General features: G+C 37.1%; 2 long non-coding RNA genes across 2 annotated transcripts; both read left to right on the forward strand.

Annotated features, from left to right (window-relative positions):
• The first annotated feature begins 12,653 nt into the window (after window positions 1-12,653).
• Window positions 12,654-14,452, forward strand: LOC128987143 (uncharacterized). The gene is made up of 2 exons (XR_008490195.1): window positions 12,654-12,880; window positions 13,513-14,452. It is a non-coding gene; the product is annotated as an uncharacterized LOC128987143 (long non-coding RNA).
• A 5,589-nt stretch (window positions 14,453-20,041) lies between these two features.
• LOC128987132 (uncharacterized) lies at window positions 20,042-21,848 on the forward strand. The gene is made up of 2 exons (XR_008490193.1): window positions 20,042-20,276; window positions 20,909-21,848. It is a non-coding gene; the product is annotated as an uncharacterized LOC128987132 (long non-coding RNA).
• Window positions 21,849-22,220: the final 372 nt, after the last annotated feature.

Here is a 22,220-nt window from a genome sequence, read left to right on the forward strand (position 1 = left end):
AAATATTTAGTTAACAATAATTGCTAACATATGTTTAAAGTTAAAATCAATCGAATACTGACAAACGGTTAGGTACAGCCAAATTCAAATAGTGTCCCCATTAATACAAGATTTTCACTAAATGGTCAATGGGATAGTGTATCCCTCAATACGTTTGGGCTTTTCATCGAGTATGTATAATATCTTGAAGCTTGGAAGTGTCTCCTTCATTACAAGTTTTTCAGCACTTGGTCACTCGGAAAGTGAAACCCACAATACAATTTGAAACTCTCAATACAAGTGAAAGCCCAACCGCAATATAGGCCTACAATGTTCAAGTAGGCCTTTGAATATCTCTGGTAATTTGAATAATGTATCCCTCAATACATTTGCATCAATTAATTATATATCTTGTCATTCGGTCTGCAATACAAGGTTTTGATATTCTCAACAACCATGTTTGATCATTGGGCGAGCGTAAGACAAGGACATTCGGATAGTGTATCCCGCAAAACACAATTGTAGTCCACCAACACTCATCGTCTTGCGCATTTGTACAGCATATTCCATAATACTAAACTAAGTTGTACCTTTGTTGTACATGATACACTTGACACTTTTCTAATTTCATTTTTAACCGTAGAGTATTTGTAAATTATTTCAACAATACCAGGAAGCTATTGTGTTGGACTCTGGCGAGGCCAAGATCACAAGATCGGAGCAGGTTCAAGGCTGGACCTCCAACAACTAACAATTCATCTTCGACCTACACAACGAACCAATGAGAATAACGAATTCCGGATTCCTTCTTTGACGCTGTACTTCATCATAAGCTTGTTATGGAGCGATTTCCTATAGAGATAACAGTTTTAATTAACCGTGATAAATATAGTGGTTGGTGACCTGTTGATCAAAACATAGAACCATGTCTGGGATAATGTTATTGTACTTTTTGGATTTTTTGCTAGAAGACTCAACGCTTATTTTTCTAGCAGCTGATATAATTTTTTTTCTTTTGGTTAGTTGGTCGTTTCTTTCATAATTGAGGTAACAGGATCTTTAACGTCAACCTTTCCTAGATGTTTATTTGTTTAAGAAGACAACAAATATATTTCTGTCATAGTTATATTCTGATTACTTTTTGGAAGCAATGTTGGAAGCCACTTCCCAGGGAGGCTATGTTCTATTGTCTCTGTAGAATGATGTTAAGTTTGATTTTCGTTGACTGGCGAAATAAATTTCTTTATGCTTAATTTTTCCTCGGAATCGTTTTTTGAGGTATTGACATTCTTTGGTTCATTTTTTGCTAGAGGATTGTTAACATTTTTCTCATATCTTTATGGAAGGATAATTAGTTAATTTGAGATTCAGTTCCAAGGTAGATACAATACGCCTTTTTCTGCAAATTCACACTTTTAACATTACTGTATTTTTATTACTGATGCTAGGTTCCCCTGGCTTTTGGAATTATTAGCCTATATTTAAAATTGCCTATTTCTTCTTCCCTGGTGATCGGTGTTCTGTTTTCTCTCTAAAAGGACATTTAGTTTGATGTCTCTTTGTCTGACGCCACGAATGTCTTGACATTCTTTGGTTCATTTTTTTTCTAGAGGATTTTTAACATCGTTCTCATATCTTTATGGGAGGATAATTAGTTGAGTTGAGATTCAGTTACAAGGCACTGGTAGTTACAATACGCCTTTTCCGCAAATTCATACTTTCCCATCATAGTAAATATTTTACTATGATTGTCTATTTCCACTTCCCTGGTAGGCTTTGTTCTGTTGTCTCTGTAAAACGATGTCTAGTTTGATTTTCGTTGATTGGAGGAATCAATTTATTTGTGCTTGATTTTTCCACGGAATCATTTTTTGAGGTCTTGAGATTTTTTTTATAATATACGCCTTTTTTCGCAAATTCATACTTTCCCATCATAGTAAATATTTTACTATGATTGTCTATTTCCACTTCCCCGGTAGCATTTGTTCTGTTGTCTCTGTAAAACGATGTCTAGTTTGATTTTCGTTGATTGGAGGAATCAATTTATTTGTGCTTGATTTTTCCACGGAATCATTTTTTGAGGTCTTGAAATTTTTTTGTATAATTGTAAAATTTTTGTTCTTTCAAGTATTAGTAGCGCCGTTGCTCGCTTTTTCCAGGGCTTATTATGGTCAGAGTCCCTACTTTCCTGCAGATTATTGATTCGTTAATTGAAATCACTGTATTACTGATACCTGCTTTTAAACTTATTGATTAATCCGTAATGGAATTAATGTTTTTGGCATTCAGTTGTTTTTATTGAACAAACATTAAGTTTTGTTAAGGTTGGATGGTTTTGTAGTTCTTAACGGACTTAAAGGATGAATTACTCCAAATACAAGTTTTTAATTGATATGCCAATTGTTAAAATGATGTTGAAGGTTTATCTTTTCTAGAAATTTTAATGGGTCAATTTTTTAGATTTGTTTTCCTTACTTAAATTTTATATCGATGATTGTTTTTGTTTTTTCACGGATTATTTCTCTATGGATATTTTGTTTTCCTTGTTTTTAGATAAAAACTACCTAAACGTGCATTTATTAGGATTTTGTTGGATGAATATTTAAGGATTTCTTTTAAGGGATTGTTTGTCCATGTGCTGTTCTTTTTGTGTGAAGAGTTCAACAGCCTGAAGAGACATCTTCCCAATGTGATAAAATGTAATACAATTTGTCCATATGCTGTTTTTTATCGTTATCCAACCAAACCAATGCATCCTGAACTATCCTTTATGAAGAAAAAAATCGTTTGGTTCTCGCCATAACAATGTGCAATCGGAGCACATAAGGCGTGACAGTTCATAGTTAAACCTATATTTCACCGAGGATCGCCAAGGTTGCAGCCATCCCTGGTGACGGAGACATTCCTAGCCTTGAAGTGAACTACGGTTCGATCCTTATCTTCCACATCTCTACCTACTGCTGATATGGCGTGCGAGTTGTAAACATTGAGGGTTACTGAGTGTCCGGACGGTTCTAAGGTGTCTCAAGGACTGTAGCCGTTCTAGTTCGGTTTCACATTGGTTTATCGAAGGTTTCCTAGCAATAATAGCACATTCTGGTAATTCTAGATTGACACTCCATCTCATCCTTATGGCTTATTTTGGCTCCTGGAAAGCATAATCACACTCAGATAAAGACTATACCCCTCTCTTTCTTTTGGCTTTTGTTTGTTCCAGTGGTTGTATTTCTGACTTCGGGATAGCATCATCACACTCGGATCAACTTTAGGTCATTCTAGGTAGACCATAACCCCCCTCTTTCTTTTGGCTTTTGTTTGTTCCAGTGGTTGTATTTCTGACTCTGGGATAGCATCATCACACTCGGATAAATTTTAGGTCATTCTAGGTAGACCATACCCCTCCCCCTCTTTCTTTTGGCTTTTGTTTGTTCCAGTGGTTGTATTTCTGACTCTGGGATAGCATCATCACACTCGGATCAATTTTAGGTCATTCTAGGTAGATTATAACCCCCCCCCCCCCTCTTTCTTTTGGCTTTTGTTTGTTCCAGTGGTTGTATTTCTGACTCTGGGATAGCATCATCACACTCGGATCAATTTTAGGTCATTCTAGGTAGACCATACCCCTCCCTCTCTTTCTTTTGGCTTTTGTTTGTTCCAGTGGTTGTATTTCTGACTCTGGGATAGCATCATCACACTCGGTTCAATTTTAGGTCATTCTAGGTAGACCATACCCCTCCCTCTCTTTCTTTTGGCTTTTGTTTGTTCCAGTGGTTGTATTTCTGACTCTGGGATAGCATCATCACACTCGGATCAATTTTAGGTCATTCTAGGTAGACCATACCCCCCCCCCTCTTTCTTTTGGCTTTTGTTTGTTCCAGTGGTTGTATTTCTGACTCTGGGATAGCATAATCACACTCGGGTAAATTTTAGGTCATTCTAGGTAGATCATAACCCCCCCCTCTTTCTTTTGGCTTTTGTTTGTTCCAGTGGTTGTATATCTGACTCTGGGATAGCATAATCACACTCGGATAAATTTTAGGTCATTCTAGGTAGATTATAACCCCCCCCCCTCTTTCTTTTGGCTTTTGTTTGTTCCAGTGGTTGTACAGGGTGTCCATAAAAAACGTTTCAGGACTTTGGAAAATGAATCCTCATACTAAAAGGAAGAAAAAAGTTTATGGGAAGGAATGTCCGAAAATCCATATTTACCCAAATATCCGCCATTTTGTTTTTTATACAAAAATATTTTTATCTGTGAAGGTTTTTATTCGATGATTATGAAACTTGGTAAACATGTTACCATACACAAGACCTAAAATAGAAAAAATAATAAAGTTGTTCCGATTGTAAATTTCAAAATGGCGGCCGTTTGAAATTTTCTAACTTAAATAACTCGAAAACGGCTAATTCTATTAAAAAATGTCAAGAATACTTTTTTTTAGCATTTTTAATTTCCTATCAAACGATTTCAAGATAAAAAAGATCGGACAAAAGATAACTGAAATATACCGGTTTTTGTGTAAAAATAAGGCAAAAATTAAGGGTTCCCCGACTAATTTGCCTTATTTTTACACAAGAACCGGTATATTTCAGTTATCTTTTGTCCGATCTTTTCGATCTTGGTATCGTTTGATAGGAAATTAAAAATGCAAAAAAAAAGTATCCTTGACATTTTTTCATAGAATTAGCCGTTTTCGAGTTATTTAAGTTAGAAAAATTCAAACGGCCGCCATTTTGAAATTTACAATCGGAACAACTTTATTATTTTTTCTATTATAGGTCTTGTGTATGGTAACATGTTTACCAAGTTTCATAATCATCGAATAAAAAACTTCACAGATAAAAATATTTTTGTATAAAAAACAAAATGGTGGATATCTGGGTAAATATGGATTACATACCTTCCCATAAACTTTTTTCTTCCTTTTAGTATGAGGATTCATTTCCCAAAGTCCTGAAACGTTTTTTATGGACACCCTGTATATCTGACTCTGGGATAGCATAATCACACTCGGATAAATTTTAGGTCATTCTAGGTAGACCATAACCCCCCTCTTTCTTTTGGCTTTTGTTTGTTCCAGTGGTTGTATTTCTGACTCTGGGATAGCATCATCACACTCGGATCAATTTTAGGTCATTCTAGGTAGACCATACTCTCCCACTCTTTCTATCGGTTTCTTTTGGCTCCGGGATAGCTGGATAGCATCATCCCATTAGGATCAATTTCAGGTCATACTAGGTAGACCCCATACTATCCCATACTCTTTCTTTTGTCTTTTTTAGGTTCCTGTGTTATTTTTTCTCTCTCTTCTGGCTCCGGGATAGCATCGTCACATTAGGATCAATTTCAGGTCATACTAGGTAGACCCCATACCCCTCTCTTTCTTTTGGATTTTTTGGGATCTTCTGGTATGTTACTGACGCCGGGATAGCATCATAGGCCATTCTAGCTAGATCATACCCCCCCCCTTCTTTCTTTTGGCTTTTTTTAGTACCTTTGGTGTATTGTATTTCTGTCTCTTCTGACCCCGGAATAGCATCATCACATTTGGATCAATTTTAGGGAGGTTTTGGGAGCAAACTCAAATGTTTTATTCTTACTCTAAAGCTGTAAAATCATTATTTCAGGGATCGTCATAGCTTTTTAGCATTCATAGTAATGTTTAGGAATCGCAATCACGTAAAGATTTCTTAAAGAGTAGCTAAGAGATTGTCATCGCTCTTGCAGCACTTATGCAGAGTTTGGGAATCATTGTCATATGCATATAGTAAATTAACTAAACAAAATACACAGTAAAATAAAATAAATTCAAAATTAGCTTCACATTATAAATTACTTTTAATTTGAAAAGGCATTAAAGTAACAAACTTATTGATCAACGTCAGACTTTGCAGTTTGCCATATCCGTTTTTGGAATCACGGTAACAAAACCGTATGATCTCCAACAATTTTGAGTATTTCTTTCAATTTTAAACACGAATTTTCTTCAAATTGTCATAATTCTTTGATCAAATATCTGACATTTATAATATTTTCTAAGAAAGTAATGTGTGTTTTATATTTAACTACAGGTTCAACACCATTTGTATTTAATGATTAATAAAACTTTATTTTTCAAAGACATTTGAAAGATTCCTACAATGTAAAAATTAGTAACTTGCCCCTAAAAATATAAACAAATTTTGAGAAGATAATATGCATTACTTTAAAGTGTACATTTTATCTCACTGACCATTGTATTATAAAAAGTGTGTTTGCTTGTGACACAAATGCCTCTGATTTCATGTTTGGTGGTATTGTTTCGGTTGCGATATTTCCAACAATGACAAGTTAGTGTATAATCAATACTTACCTAAGAACAATGCGGTGTTGTAAGCATTCCAAGGAATCTGACTCATATCACTTCCTTGTTTTCATTTTGTTGCTGCTTTTCCAAAAATAATAATATCCAAAAAGAATGATCACAGAATGGAGTAAAATGTTTATGAACTACTCGTTACACATCGTTCTTCCAAATGGACAAACAACCACAATTTGATTAATTCATTACCAAATCAATAGAAAAACTAATGTTTTTAACAAGTATATTTACAGTATGTTAGATTTACTAAAACATAAAATGTTATGTAAATTTGAAATGAGTTTTTTATACAATGACATACAAAACAAAACATGTTTTACTAATTTAACTACAAATTATTTGAATGCCAGGAAATTGGATGGATGTCTAGTTTTCTTTCTTATTTTTCTCTTGGGTTTTTTTATGTTTCTTCCCTCATAAAAGGTTATTTTGTATCTTTGCGTATTAAATTGTTTGAGACATACCAAGGTTCTTGTAAAACTAATCTTAATATTTTTGATTGGACTCTTTGAATTACTTCTGTTTTGGAGTTCGAAGTGAGTATGAAACTTTCAAAAATCATTCGTTGTACAATTACTTAAAGGATTAAAACGCGTTTTCTTCATGACCTCTTAAATTTTGATATAGGTTGTGTTGATGCATTAAATACTAGGATTTTAAACTAGAGTTGCATTATCAGAAAATTTATAAGCTCTAACTATCAGTTACAAAACAAACAATCATCTACAAATCTAAAATTCGATATCTCACAAAAAACCTCTATCGCAAGGATCACGCAAGCTACCTATTTCTTCTCAATTGGAAACGTAAAAACTCTGCGGCCTTCACCAATAACTAATAGTGACTGAGGTGCAATTATAGATAATTAATAACACTTTCAGTAGCCGAGGTCGACAAATTAGTGGACAAACAATGTTTATGGAATTGTTGCAACGCGGGTCACGCTCCGGTATAAACCACTGTTATCAGTCTTGTGGACCTCAATCATCGATGGGTGCAGTTTCGCAGAAAACCTAGATATATCGTTGAATGAAATATAATGTCGATATATTAATCGCATCGGATATTGTTTTTATGCTGGATAAGTACCGATTAATTTATTGAATTTGAATAAAAAATTTCGAAGGTAAAATACCAGGTGTGATTAACTCAGTTTAGGTCAAAACATAGGTTAATTTGACAATTTATAAATAAAAAAATATACCTGTTGTGTTACTTTTCAAAAAGAAACATTTTAAAACACAACAATTTGTATTTGTTTCCTCTTTTCCAATGAGCTTGAAAGAGGTAGATTTTGTAAATGTTACCTTGTTTGTCATTATCATGAACATAACATTATCATTGCCATATTTTTAACAGAACTTTAACCTAGCCTAAACGCCAAACTTTTAGAGTGGTGGATGCCCCTTTTTAGACCCATTATGTAAAATTAATATTTACATTCAACATTTATGTAGAATAAAATATTTAATAGACATAGACATAGTTTATCCATATTTTTATCGAACTAATGTTTCATCCGATAATATATCGTACGTTCTCAACAGAGCTTACCCCACTATCGCTCGTGCTAGTAAACTCAGCCTCGTCCAAGATTTGACGCTTCCAAAGTAATAACTACAATAATGATGCTCACTTTCAACACCTCAACTCATCATTTGTCGCCTTGTAGGGTAGAATGGCTCAATTTATGACCAGGCTTCACATAATGGTTAGAGATGTGCACGTAATGTACCTTAAATGATAACGTGTATCCAATGGTTATATACTTGTGAATATTAAGTGTGTTATGCGAAATTACTAAAGTATAGTGTTCAAAGATGTTGTTCGTATTGACTGAACTGAACCAGACCTGAAATATCAACAGTGAAGCGCTCAAATATTATTTAATTGTTAAAGTATAACAAAAATAGTTTTTGGGTTTCGACATTGGGACGATGAGCTCCATGGCAAAAGTTATTGAATTGTATTTAAATTGGTTAAAATATTTCTCGTATAGTTTTTAAGAAATATTGCTGCAAAGACCGTGTTAAATGTTGATACATATTGTGTATGCTTATATTATTATTCTTAAAATAAATAGTACTAGTGGAACCCCGTCGAAATCGACGGTTAATCTTGAGGTTTTATGTAAATTCAGCAAACTGTGTAGGATAGAGTGAAGTCATTATAATCTTAGATATATGAAGGGAGGATAAGCAATAATAAGTATGACGATTGTGTTCCCTAAAAAACGTGATTGATGAATTCGTTTAACACAATATTTCCTACCTTTCTTTTTATCGGCTTTAGGTTGCCCAAAAGGTTTTTTAGGAGTCTCATAATTGTTTGTTCATGAGTTTGTTTCAAACCAAAGCCACTTTCACTATATGGGAGAATGAGTTCATATAATTAGTCTATCATGTTACGGAAAGAGTCAATATTTATTACTAACCACTAATTCCATCTGCTTTAGGAAAATCATTCAGATTGTATCCGGATTTATAAGTAAATCTTCATATTTTTTTTATAAAAATATCTGATGCTCCAGAAAGCAGTAACATTTTTACTTCGATCTCAGCAATTTTAAATCCTTCTCTTGCTACATCGACCCATGTATTTAATCATCCTGTTCTTACTTGATAATTCATTAACTTATGGGGTAGTTTTGCCTTGGCCATATAGATCACATAAAGCTGTGCATGTATTTCGTGGATTGGAATGAACCATAATTGTAGGAAATCTCATCACAAATCTTGAACATTTGCGGAACCAAATCCATAACCTAGTCCAGCATTGGTAACAAATTATGCAAATGCGATGAGATGTGATGACACTTTTATGTTTCCGAATGTTTTGTATGTAGTGAGGTTTAGATGCGTTGTTCAACCTAGCTACATGTGTACATCAAAGTAAAAACTGTGTACACATTTTTTTTTAAATACCTGAATTGACATTAATTCACCTTCTTTACCAAAACCATAGACTTCGTAGTTAGTCTATTCCAAAACTTGAACACAGCTCTCATCCTCAACGTACTCATCTATGACACAATTTTCAACCCGATTATCAAAAACTGTTATACCAATAAATGAATCTCAGGTGTTCTTTCTTGAATTAAAAAATAAATGGTGATTGAAAGTAGGAAAAAAGGAAAGTGCCAACCTTACAATATGCACCCCCGATAAGGAATAGTTATATGTTCCTTTGAAATTGATAAGTCACACTTATTTCATAATTTAAAATTCTCTAAGAGCAATAAAGCATAGATTTTTGAACAAAACATTTCAAACGTATCATAAATTCATCATTTTGTTGAAACTATAAAAAACTTGCCATGCAGTGGAGAATCCATTTAAAATCATAAATAATAATGTAAACATTTAATTTTGACAGTTTCAGTAGACCTTTAAATACAATTTTAATATTAACAGCTGGTTCATAAAAGTAGTGTAAAATTATCCATATGGCCGAAATGTAAACAATATTGCAGAGTGAACTTTAAAGGCCTCTGGGGCAGAGCCCCAAGGGAATTTACCTCTTTCCTCTTTTGATGGCTCATCTACAGACCAAGACCTTTCTTTAGAGACCCCTACCAAGTTTATACGCCCAGCCGTTCTCTCAAATTAGCTGTGACAAAAACCCCGTTTTCCTCCATAAGAATAACATGGGATGGGAATTTAAAGGCCACGGGGGCAGAGCCCCAAGGGAATTCACCATGTTTCTCTTTTGATGGCTCATCTACAGACCAATACCTTTCTTTAGACACCTCTACCGAGTTTCTACGCCCAGCCGTTCTCTCAAAATAGCTATGACAAAGAAAAACAGTTTCAAATTAATATATAGATGTTACAGTAACAATTACATATATGAGTTGTACTATGAACTTAAGGTTAGCTAGCTAAACAAGTAAAATTGATAATTCTTTTGAACAAAGCAATAAATTAATTTAACGTAAACCTAACCACCACTTATACTTCTACTTTTAATTGTGTGTTGTGAATAAATAGCAGGAACTATCTTTGAGTCTAAAAGATACAGGGTGTTTCACGAGAGGTGTCTCAAATTGATAACGGGAAAACTGCTTAACCTACAAGGATGAAATAAAATGATTTCCCTCCAAATCGACCCTAAGGAATAACGTAAAATTTTTTTTAACTTTTTCCCAATACAGGGTGTGTCGAAAACTGAGGGTCACTAGTTCGAATCTCGGGATTTTCAAATATAAACATATATCATAATATACATAATTTTAAAGGTATTTGATAGACAAACATTTTGGCAAAAACAGAAATTAATTATCTTTTTTCGTTTCAAAATGGCGGCATTTTTTGTTTGATTTTTTTATTTATTTTTTTTTTATCTATATTTTGTAATACTCTGTGTTTCCTATACCAATGCATTTAGCCCTTCTCCGGTTGAATTTTCTTGCTCGTTATGAAATTAGCTTTACTTTGATATGCTACAAGTAACGGTTTTTTTGAAATGATAAAAATTCCAAAAAAGTTTATTTTTGAAAATTTGCAAATGCTCATTGATCAAAATTTTCAAATAGCAATATATGTCAAGTGGCACATCATTTAATAGGTTTTTTAATTCCTTACAACTTTGTAATTTACACAATTAATTCCGTATCTCTTGTAGTTTTTGTGGAAATAACAAAAAACCTAATTTTCCTATATGAAATGCATGTGTATTTCGGTTTGACGTGGTTTGTTAAAACCCCTCGTTTTTAGTACTGTATGTATACAGGGTGATTGATATAAGTGTGCCAGCCGTTTTATTCTAAAACTATAAGAGATATAAAAAAAAATTAAATAGTAAGTGCCTTGGATTTTTTATTATAAAAATTTTAGTCAAGTCAAAAAAATTATTTTAGCCGCCATTTTTCCAATATGGCCGCCAACTTTGATTTTTCTTACAGAACACCCTGTATTTTATGATGTATTCCGGTAGAAAATGTAATTTTAAGACGATTTTATTCTTGGGATTTTTTCATAAACCTAAAGGTTTCATAGATAATAATGTTTAAAGTTTTAAAGATTAGGCATAAGAAAGAGTTTCGATAAAGGCCTAAGCAAGCATGCTGTTTTATTCAAAACCTATTCAAAATTTCACAACTTTAACCATTATTATCTTTGAAACGGTTAGGTTTATGAAAAAAATCACAATAATTAAATCGTCTTAAAATTGCATTTTCTACCGGAATACATCATGATATACAGGGTGTTCCATAAGAAAAATCAAAGTTGGCGGCCATATTGGAAAAATGGCGGCTAAAAAAATTGTATTGACTTGACCACAATTTTTAAAATAAAAAATCCAAGGCAGTTACCAGTTAACTTTTTTTGATTTAATTTTATTTTACCAGTTAAATTGACATTAATGTTATTTAAGGTCAATAAATGAGAATAGGCGAATTTATTATTCTTTACCTTACCAGCAATTAATTACATCAGTTTTCTCTCATAAAAAACATTATTGTTATGCGTTTAAAAAATTCAACAATGTGTGTGCTATCACATAATTTAACATTAACTCCATACCTCTGTTATTCATCTCTAATCATTCTGCATTACTCTGTTGTGGGCTTTCCTTCATTCCGATCATCTTTACATGGAGCACACAGTGCAGTCTTAACCTCATATCCTCCTTTCCCTGTCTACAACTAATCCACCGGAAGTGTCAGTTTTATGCAACACCGGAAACAGCACAGTCATACCAACATTCATATGTCACTTCGCCAGCTGACCATGCTCATTGTTTGAGTGAATTGTGCAACAGTTTGTGCAGTTGTGCATTTTGCGGTTACAATATTGAGTTAAAACTGCCTTTTTGTAGCGATATTTTTTTTAATTTTCCTAAAAATCGTGGTTATAGATTGTTTGGCCTTCACCAATGGTTAAATAATAATCCAAGTTCCCAGCATATATTTTTATTTGGCAGTTAAATGTTTTGCTGCAGCTTCATTTTCAACGTTACCAGCATATTCCTCATCTTAAGTCATTAGATTACTATTATTCTGTTGCGTTTTGTACTTCTAGTCTATGTGTGTTATCCCCTTCAAGAAAGGGGCAATAGTAGTCCCAGTTGACTTCATCAACTACATCGGATCGGATATCATTGTATCTAGAATCTAGATTTTGAATGATTTGGGACGTGAAATTTAGATACTCCTAAAGAAACTGTTTCCAACAATGTAGTGAATAGCAAAGTGAGCCGTGCGAGTTGACGGCTCAGGACTTCTATTACATATAAGTTTTTTTTTTTTAGGCGGAAGTGTCCGCTTGTTTCATTCGCAGGCCGTTGAGCTTCTAGAAGGTTCTCGAACGTTCCAACGTTCCAGTTTTCTCGTCAATTTCCGGTTTTGTGGGGCCGTTTGGGTTGTCGGCTACAGCCAGTCTTCTTCTTGGGTTACGTCTACTGCTCGACATCTTTTTCCCCTTTTCTCGTTGGAAGTTGAATTTAAGTTACCATGTCGTCTTCGGACACTATGTTGTCTTCAAGTTCATCAAAGGGGCGAGCTACAAACATGTCTTCGTAAATATTGATTATGTTGGGTAAGTGATTTTATCGTTAATTAATCAATTGAGTTAGTTTTTTCTGTTGCTCCACACACTGGCAGGATTACCACGTGTGGCCACAATGTTAAAGTTTTATTTTCAGTTGTGGTAAGTTTGTTTAAGTATTTTATGTTGAGTAATTACTTTGTTCTAAGTCAAGTAAACTTTCAGCGATTTATTTAGGTCCTTGGATCTGAGACTTGGGACTGTACGGTCTCTCACCTGAATCGAACCTAGGTTTAGAGAAATGTGAAATTTATTATAGGCTAGGCCTATTCTTTGTCCCAGTGTAGATTCTTTGTTCAAGTGTAATTTCTTTGTTTAAGTGTATTATCTTATATATGTAGGGTCATTTTGTTGTAAAAGTAATTTTTGGGTAACGACTGCAAGTGGTACTGTTTTATGTTAGTTTTACGATGTAGGCTAGGGCTTCACACTATCTAAGCCTTGTTACCAGTAAGACTGAATTTTGTTCAAAACTAGCCTAACTAGTTGAAGTTCATATTCTTCAAGAGTCAAACTATGGCCTAGGCCTAGTACAGATTTTCAATCAAGGGTGCTACCTTAACCTGTAATTGAAGTAGGCCTGTGTTTTACAAGATATTATTGGATGTGAATTATGTTGAAAGGGCTCCCGGCTATGACTGACACCAGCCTGATTTGAGACCTGTGACGAGGCCATGAAGAGAGGACCGAGGACCACACACACACACACATCCTGCTGACCATGTAAGAAGCTACTGCTGCCGGAGTTTGGACAGTGCTGCCGGAGTTTGGACAGCGCTGCCGGAGTTTGGACTCTGCTGCCGGAGTTTGGGCTGTCTATCCTATTGGTGATCCATGCTGCGCCACATCGCAGGTTGTCATCGGTGGAAGCCTACCTACTGTGACCATCCTACAGTTATGCCAGGTGGTGTTGTTCCATTATTACTCTGGCCTATTACAGACTCAGTTACTAGCCAAATTAACAAATTTCAACTCCATTTTGATACGTTCCGTTCTACTCGTCAAACTGTTAAATAGTGTGTGGGACATCCTCGGTCCAGCCTCAATTGTCACAAATATCCAATGTCTTTTTTAACACCTTTCAATTAATTCTTTAATGTGTCAGCAGTTCCTTTGTGATTTAAACTTAGTGTAATAATTTTGATACTCGGCCTAGCCTAGTTAGAATTTATTTCAGTTTTCTTGACCGGCCTAGTGGGCACAATTGGTTAATCTTTGTCTCTAAATTTACTTATTCGGCCTTTCATTCTAAATTTGCCCCTAGTGCCTAAGTTAGGTTCTGATTTAAATCTTAAACATTTTATTTGAAATCTTGTCGTTTTGACTTTGTAAATTTTCATGTCACGACTTACGCTCGATCGTTAATCGTTCAACTGTTTAAGGTGAACTTTTCACCTATTTTGTAGGCCTAACCTTTTAATATCATTCTGTAATCTTTATGTAGGTAATTGAATTTATTAATTTTTTACCAACAAATATTGAGTAGGCTAGTTGTAACTTGTAATGATTTGTAATTGTACTTGTATATATATATTTTGACTGAGATTAAATGGTATTTTGCAATTTCTGTGTTGTTTAATCACCTCCGGAACTTTGTGACTGCTTATGACGGTTGGGCAGCCATGGGCCGAACCTGGTTAGGTTAGGTTAAGGGTCTAGTGCGTTACATATGGTAGCAGAGCGTGGTTGCTCATTTCCTTGTCAATTGCAGTCATAGAGTTTCTGGAGGGGGATTTTCAGGTGGGAGACTGTTTAGTTGCGGAAGCCGGAGTAACCTGTCAGTGTGGGAGCGGAGATCAATATTGTTGTTGCATTGTGTATTGTTTATTATTGTTCATCAGTGTTGTTTATTTATTGATTCATATGTCTATTGTTCATGTCATTGATTGTCCATTTTCAGGTAATATTTTCTTGGTCATTTGTTATATTTAGAGGTTAGCTTAGGTTGGTGTTATGATTCATCGTGGGTGGGAGCCCCAACATTGCATTTAAGGTTATTAATTCGAAGGCCCCGAGATTAGTTTAGTTGTTGTTTGTAAATTTGTCTTCTTGTTATTTTCAACATGGCAAAAGTGAACCCTGATTATTTGTCAAAGGATGAGTTAGTGTGGGAAGTTGAGCAAAGAGGTGAAGTGCCAGCCAAACTGGTGGTTGACATGAGAAAGCAGTTGAGGAAGTTAGTAAACACAGATAAGGTGGAATTGAACGGACTTGTCGAGGATGTGGAGACTGAGCTGGGAGTGTGCCAGGAGAAATTCTTTGAACTTTCGGCGATGGTGGAAGAGTTGAAGGAGGGCAATGGTAGAGCAGCTCTAAGAGTGACTCAGCGTCTGCTTCATCTTGATCGTCGGGTTACTGCGCTGCGACAAGATCCTGATTCAGCGGCTAAAAGTGACGAAATTTCCTCACTAGCAAACGGAGTTGGCAATTTATTAGATAGCTTGAGGCGGATGGAGAGTATGTCCGAGGAAGCCATCTCTAAGGCCTCTTTGTTGTCAAAACCAGTTGTCGGTCAATCTTCACAAGAAATTAGCATGAGCGACGCAACCATGACTACGGAACCGTCCACTCTCAGGGTCAATGAAATTGTGAACAAGTTTGAATCCCGCTCTTTGAGTCAAGGAGTCCAGAAGTTAGATGACGGTGTAGTTACTACGGTCCAACCTAGCCTAACTGTTGAGCAGCCGTCGGCTGTCTTAACCACCAACGCTTCTCAAATTCAAGACTCCACATCTCATCTGACTTCACAAGCTGGAACGTCTTTTGGCCTAAGCAACCCGTCCATTAACGCCCCTAACTACAACAAGCTGCCTAACCCGCTTAGTGGATTGGTACAACAGATCCCTGCTACCGATGGCTTGGATGTTAACGTTTTGCTTAATTTCCTTAGTAGTCTGATTCAACTGAGAAACTTTCCAGGAATGACGGACCAGTCCTTATTACAATTGGCCTATCCTTGCTGTAGAGAGCCTCTCTTAGGTAAATTAATCCAGTATATGCATCCAAGTGGCAAATTTGATGCTTTCCATGAGTTAGTATTGCAATCTTTTCTTCCCATGAGATTGAGAGAACAGTTGAAGCAACAGAAATTCTATAGGCTACAAGGGGAGAACGAAAGCTTGGCAGGTTTTGTAAGCTCGGTGAGACATGCCCATACCTTGCTTCGCTTAGGGTTGACAGAAAAGGATCAAATCGAGGTGATAATGAGTGCCATGACCTCAACGGAGCGCTCTAGATTAGTATTTTCGGAGAGGCCGACTTCTTTTGCTGATTTGGATAAATTATGTGTGACGTCAAGAAGTATGGAGTTCACTGATGAGCTTAGAGCTCGAGAACCTAGAAGGCGCATTGGAGGAGTTATGGCTGTTAGTGAGAGGGAGATGCCACCACAGAGAAGATATGGAGGTGCTGTAACTTGTTACGGCTGTGGTCAACGAGGTCATATTCGTAGATACTGTCCTGGTCCTAGGCCTGCTCATTTCATTCCAAAAAACGGGCCATGAAGGGGGGAGTGTCCCGCGCTTCTCCCTTAGTAAATAAATATAGTCCAGAGTTTCAACGAAAATACTCTCCGAAGACTGTTCAAACATCAAAAACTCCTATTAGGCCTACGCCAAAACATATTACTGAACCAAAATCAAGATCCAAAAATCCGGAAACTTCTGTCCTGGCCCAAGTTGCTAGCCAAGGGTTTTCAGCCAAAACGTCTGTTTCTCCATTTGTAAATATTTCCACAAAACAATTTCACTTCCGTGCCTTATTGGACACAGGGTCTGTCCATTCTCTTATATCTCAGGAACTGGCCCAGGAATTGCAGGAACGCCGAATAATTAGACGAACTGAAATTACTGAAGTAAGGTGTTGGACTGCTTCCAGTGAACCCTTAAACATAAAATCCTTATCGACCTTTAGATTTAAAATAGAAGGATTTTCGTGGGAGTGGAGTTTTCTGGTGGCTGATGGTTTGGCACTGGATTGTATTTTGGGTGCAGATTTCATCTCGAGGACCGGTCTTACTCTGGATTTGGCCAGAGCAGAGGGCCGTTTTTCATTTCATCGTAGGAGGATTGTGCCTTTTGTAGACTCGAAAGGAGTAGCTTTGAAGGTCATGGAGGTCGAGTGTGAGGAGAAGGACCCGGTAGACCCATGTGCCCATCTCCCAATAGATCAACGGAGACGATTTTCGCAACTTTGTGATAAATACCCAGATGTTCTCACCGAAAAACTAGGCCTAACGAATTTATTAGAATATAAGGTTAAATTAACCGACACAAAATCAGTTAGATCACACCCATATAAATTCGCACCCCCAAAGATGGAGGTATTGAGGAAGAAGGTTGAGGAGATGTTACAGCAGGGAGTGATTGAGCCTTCTACGTCTAGTTATTCTAGTCCAGCTTTCCTAGTCCCCAAACCAGGAGGTAAACATCGTTTTGTTGTAGACTATCGTAAGGTGAATGCTTGCATTGAAATTGAATCTACTCCTCTGCCTGATCTTCATTCCGCCTTTGATTGGTTCTCCAAGGCTAAATATTTCAGTATTTTTGACCTTAATGCTGCTTATCATCAGATCCCCTTGGACAAGGAAAGTCGCCATATTACTAGCTTTTGCGTTCCCTGGAACTTGTACCAATTTACGAGAGTGCCGATGGGTTTAGCAGTAGGTGCACAGACCTTGACTAGACTCCTGGATTCCATTTTTCATGATTTGAAATTCAAATGTGTCTTCAACTATTTGGATGATTTATTAGTCTACAGCGAAGATTTCGATTCACATATGACTCAAGTGGAGGAGGTCCTTAAGAGGTTGCGACATGCTGGTCTCACTGTAAACCCAGATAAGGTTAAATTCTGCCACCAACAAATTTCTTTCCTTGGCCATCTCGTCTCTCACAAGGGAGTGTCTATCGACCCTGCACGTACTCAGAGCATAAGAGAATTCCCCCCACCTAAGGACGGAAAGGGCATTTCCCGTTTTGTGGGGATGGTAAATTTTTACCGTAGATTCATCCCAAATGCGGCAGAGTTAACGGCACCTCTCAATTCTCTGCGAAAAAAGGGTTCCAAGTTTGTTTGGGGTATTGAGCAGCAAAAGGCCTTTGAACAACTGAAGGAGGCCATTATTTCTCCGCCTGTATTACGAATGCCCGATTTCGCCCAACCCTTCATTCTTCAAACGGATGCTTCGTCAGTAGTGGTTGCCGCAGTTCTGTCCCAGGAGATCGATGGGTTTCGCCAGCCAATTGCCTTCGCCTCCCGCACTCTCACCGACTGTGAAAGGAAGTCGTCCATCTACGAGTTGGAATGTTTGGCAGTGGTCTTCGGAGTGGACAAGTTTCGACGTTTTCTAGAACACTCAGAATTCCTTTTGGAAACGGATAACCAAGCTTTGTCGTGGCTTCTGGCACACCCTCGTCAACTTGGGAAAATTGGTAGATGGGTTATCAAAATTTCTGCCTTCAAATTTAAGGTCCAACATGTCCGAGGCACTCAGAACATTGTTGCTGATACGTTGTCACGTATGTATAACAATCCCGATAAAAGAGTCCCACAGGAACCCACCAACATTCAGTGCTGCAACATACTTGTTGATTTCCCCAGTGCTTTCGAAGATATATTGTCCTATCAGTCGAAGGATCCGGAGTTGGGACCTATTCTACAGGACCTGCAAGCTGGAGTAGAACACCCTCCATACTTCCTCTCAAAAGGTGTCTTGGCATGTCGTGCCCAAAGAGGCAACAGATCACCGAAGATCGTCCTTCCCAGCAGCTTGATTCCCATGGTTTTCTCGTATTATCATAACTCTTTAATAGGCGGACATTTGGGTATTTTAAAGACCATAGCAAAAATACGTCAACAGTTTATATGGAAAGGTATGGATAGAGACATCGCGGGACGAGTAAGAGCCTGTCACCTGTGTTCGCTCAGCAAACCAGCACAAAATTCTAAATTGGGATTTCTCTCTTCTGAGGTGGCCGAAAAGCCCATGGAGAAACTGTTCATAGACTATGTGGGACCCTTCCCGCGTAGCAAGGATGGCAAAACCATGCTTCTTGTAGCAGTGGACGCTTTCTCCAAATTTGTTTGGTTAATACCTCTACGTCGAGCTACCGCCCAGAGCACCGTAAAGGCTTTGCACTCTCATTTGTTCCAACATTTTGGAGTACCTACCACCATTGTGACGGATAATGGAAGTCAGTTTACCTCACATATATTCAATAGGATGTGTTTTGGACAGGGTATTCTACATGTGACCACATCTCCTTATTACCCACAGCCGTCTCACGCTGAAAGATTTAATCGCAATCTTAGAGCTGCACTAATTGCTTATCATGCTGAGAAGCAAGATTGTTGGGACCAGAATCTTAATTGGCTCCAGTTGGCGTTCAATACTGCTCTGCACGAGGGACACAAATCCATCCCATTTCAACTCATGCTGGGATACAAACCTAATAATCCGCTGTCAAACATTTGGAAAATAAACCATCTACTTCCTGATTCTCCGGACTCCAACATTAAAGAAGCTTGGGCTGCTGCGAAACGAAACCTACATCTCTCTCATGAAAGAGTAAGGAGGAGGTACAACGTGGGTCGAAAAGAGAACCCCTTCAAGATAGGACAATTGGTGTACTGTTTGGCTCATCCAGTAAGCTCAGCTATTGAGAAGAAAGCTGGAAAATTATGTTACCGCTGGACTGGTCCTCACCGAATTGCTCGCTTCCTTTCCCCTGTCACTGCTTTGTTGGTAGATCCACTCAGTGGAGTGAAATTTCGAAAAGCTCATGTTTCCCATCTGAAGGAGTATAAGGGTACAGATCTGAAATAGTTATTAGGTTATAGGCGGGATTAGCAACGTGGGGTCTGATCAGCCCCAAGTTGCCGGTCCTGGGACGTCTTTCTCCCTTGTCTCTTTACTTTGTTTTGTCACCAATCAGCGCTGATTTCCAGGGTGTTCCCCCTAACACCAATTTGGAGAAGACGTCTTTCCCTGTGTTTTCTTGTTTCTGTCCCTGTTCCCCAGGTCCTCCTTTGGTGGGGGAGGTTGAGCCGTGCGAGTTGACGGCTCAGGTCTTCTATTACATATAAGTTTTTTTTTTTAGGCGGAAGTGTCCGCTTGTTTCATTCGCAGGCCGTTGAGCTTCTAGAAGGTTCTCGAACGTTCCAACGTTCCAGTTTTCTCGTCAATTTCCGGTTTTGTGGGGCCGTTTGGGTTGTCGGCTACAGCCAGTCTTCTTCTTGGGTTACGTCTACTGCTCGACATCTTTTTCCCCTTTTCTCGTTGGAAGTTGAATTTAAGTTACCATGTCGTCTTCGGACACTATGTTGTCTTCAAGTTCATCAAAGGGGCGAGCTACAAACATGTCTTCGTAAATATTGATTATGTTGGGTAAGTGATTTTATCGTTAATTAATCAATTGAGTTAGTTTTTTCTGTTGCTCCACACACTGGCAGGATTACCACGTGTGGCCACAATGTTAAAGTTTTATTTTCAGTTGTGGTAAGTTTGTTTAAGTATTTTATGTTGAGTAATTACTTTGTTCTAAGTCAAGTAAACTTTCAGCGATTTATTTAGGTCCTTGGATCTGAGACTTGGGACTGTACGGTCTCTCACCTGAATCGAACCTAGGTTTAGAGAAATGTGAAATTTATTATAGGCTAGGCCTATTCTTTGTCCCAGTGTAGATTCTTTGTTCAAGTGTAATTTCTTTGTTTAAGTGTATTATCTTATATATGTAGGGTCATTTTGTTGTAAAAGTAATTTTTGGGTAACGACTGCAAGTGGTACTGTTTTATGTTAGTTTTACGATGTAGGCTAGGGCTTCACACTATCTAAGCCTTGTTACCAGTAAGACTGAATTTTGTTCAAAACTAGCCTAACTAGTTGAAGTTCATATTCTTCAAGAGTCAAACTATGGCCTAGGCCTAGTACAGATTTTCAATCAAGGGTGCTACCTTAACCTGTAATTGAAGTAGGCCTGTGTTTTACAAGATATTATTGGATGTGAATTATGTTGAAAGGGCTCCCGGCTATGACTGACACCAGCCTGATTTGAGACCTGTGACGAGGCCATGAAGAGAGGACCGAGGACCACACACACACACACATCCTGCTGACCATGTAAGAAGCTACTGCTGCCGGAGTTTGGACAGTGCTGCCGGAGTTTGGACAGCGCTGCCGGAGTTTGGACTCTGCTGCCGGAGTTTGGGCTGTCTATCCTATTGGTGATCCATGCTGCGCCACATCGCAGGTTGTCATCGGTGGAAGCCTACCTACTGTGACCATCCTACAGTTATGCCAGGTGGTGTTGTTCCATTATTACTCTGGCCTATTACAGACTCAGTTACTAGCCAAATTAACAAATTTCAACTCCATTTTGATACGTTCCGTTCTACTCGTCAAACTGTTAAATAGTGTGTGGGACATCCTCGGTCCAGCCTCAATTGTCACAAATATCCAATGTCTTTTTTAACACCTTTCAATTAATTCTTTAATGTGTCAGCAGTTCCTTTGTGATTTAAACTTAGTGTAATAATTTTGATACTCGGCCTAGCCTAGTTAGAATTTATTTCAGTTTTCTTGACCGGCCTAGTGGGCACAATTGGTTAATCTTTGTCTCTAAATTTACTTATTCGGCCTTTCATTCTAAATTTGCCCCTAGTGCCTAAGTTAGGTTCTGATTTAAATCTTAAACATTTTATTTGAAATCTTGTCGTTTTGACTTTGTAAATTTTCATGTCACGACTTACGCTCGATCGTTAATCGTTCAACTGTTTAAGGTGAACTTTTCACCTATTTTGTAGGCCTAACCTTTTAATATCATTCTGTAATCTTTATGTAGGTAATTGAATTTATTAATTTTTTACCAACAAATATTGAGTAGGCTAGTTGTAACTTGTAATGATTTGTAATTGTACTTGTATATATATATTTTGACTGAGATTAAATGGTATTTTGCAATTTCTGTGTTGTTTAATCACCTCCGGAACTTTGTGACTGCTTATGACGGTTGGGCAGCCATGGGCCGAACCTGGTTAGGTTAGGTTAAGGGTCTAGTGCGTTACAAAAGTCATTAATTTGACTAATGTAAAATTTTTATTCATAGTGAAAATTTAAAAACATAAATGTTTCTACTCTTATTATGATATAAAGTATAGAATAACAATTGGTTATGCAATTCATATACTACTTTACTCACTAATAATTGATGGTACAGATTAAGCAAATAACTTTAGAAACACAGACATAACATAAGAAATACACTTTAACCACAAATGCAAATTATAAACAAAAAATTTAAACAAAGGAAAATCTAGGAAATAATAATACAAA

Source organism: Macrosteles quadrilineatus, unplaced genomic scaffold (genome assembly GCF_028750875.1).
Source record: "Macrosteles quadrilineatus isolate MER2022 unplaced genomic scaffold, UCM_ALF_1.0 Scaffold_2__2_contigs__length_208266976, whole genome shotgun sequence".
Taxonomy (NCBI): domain Eukaryota; kingdom Metazoa; phylum Arthropoda; class Insecta; order Hemiptera; family Cicadellidae; genus Macrosteles; species Macrosteles quadrilineatus.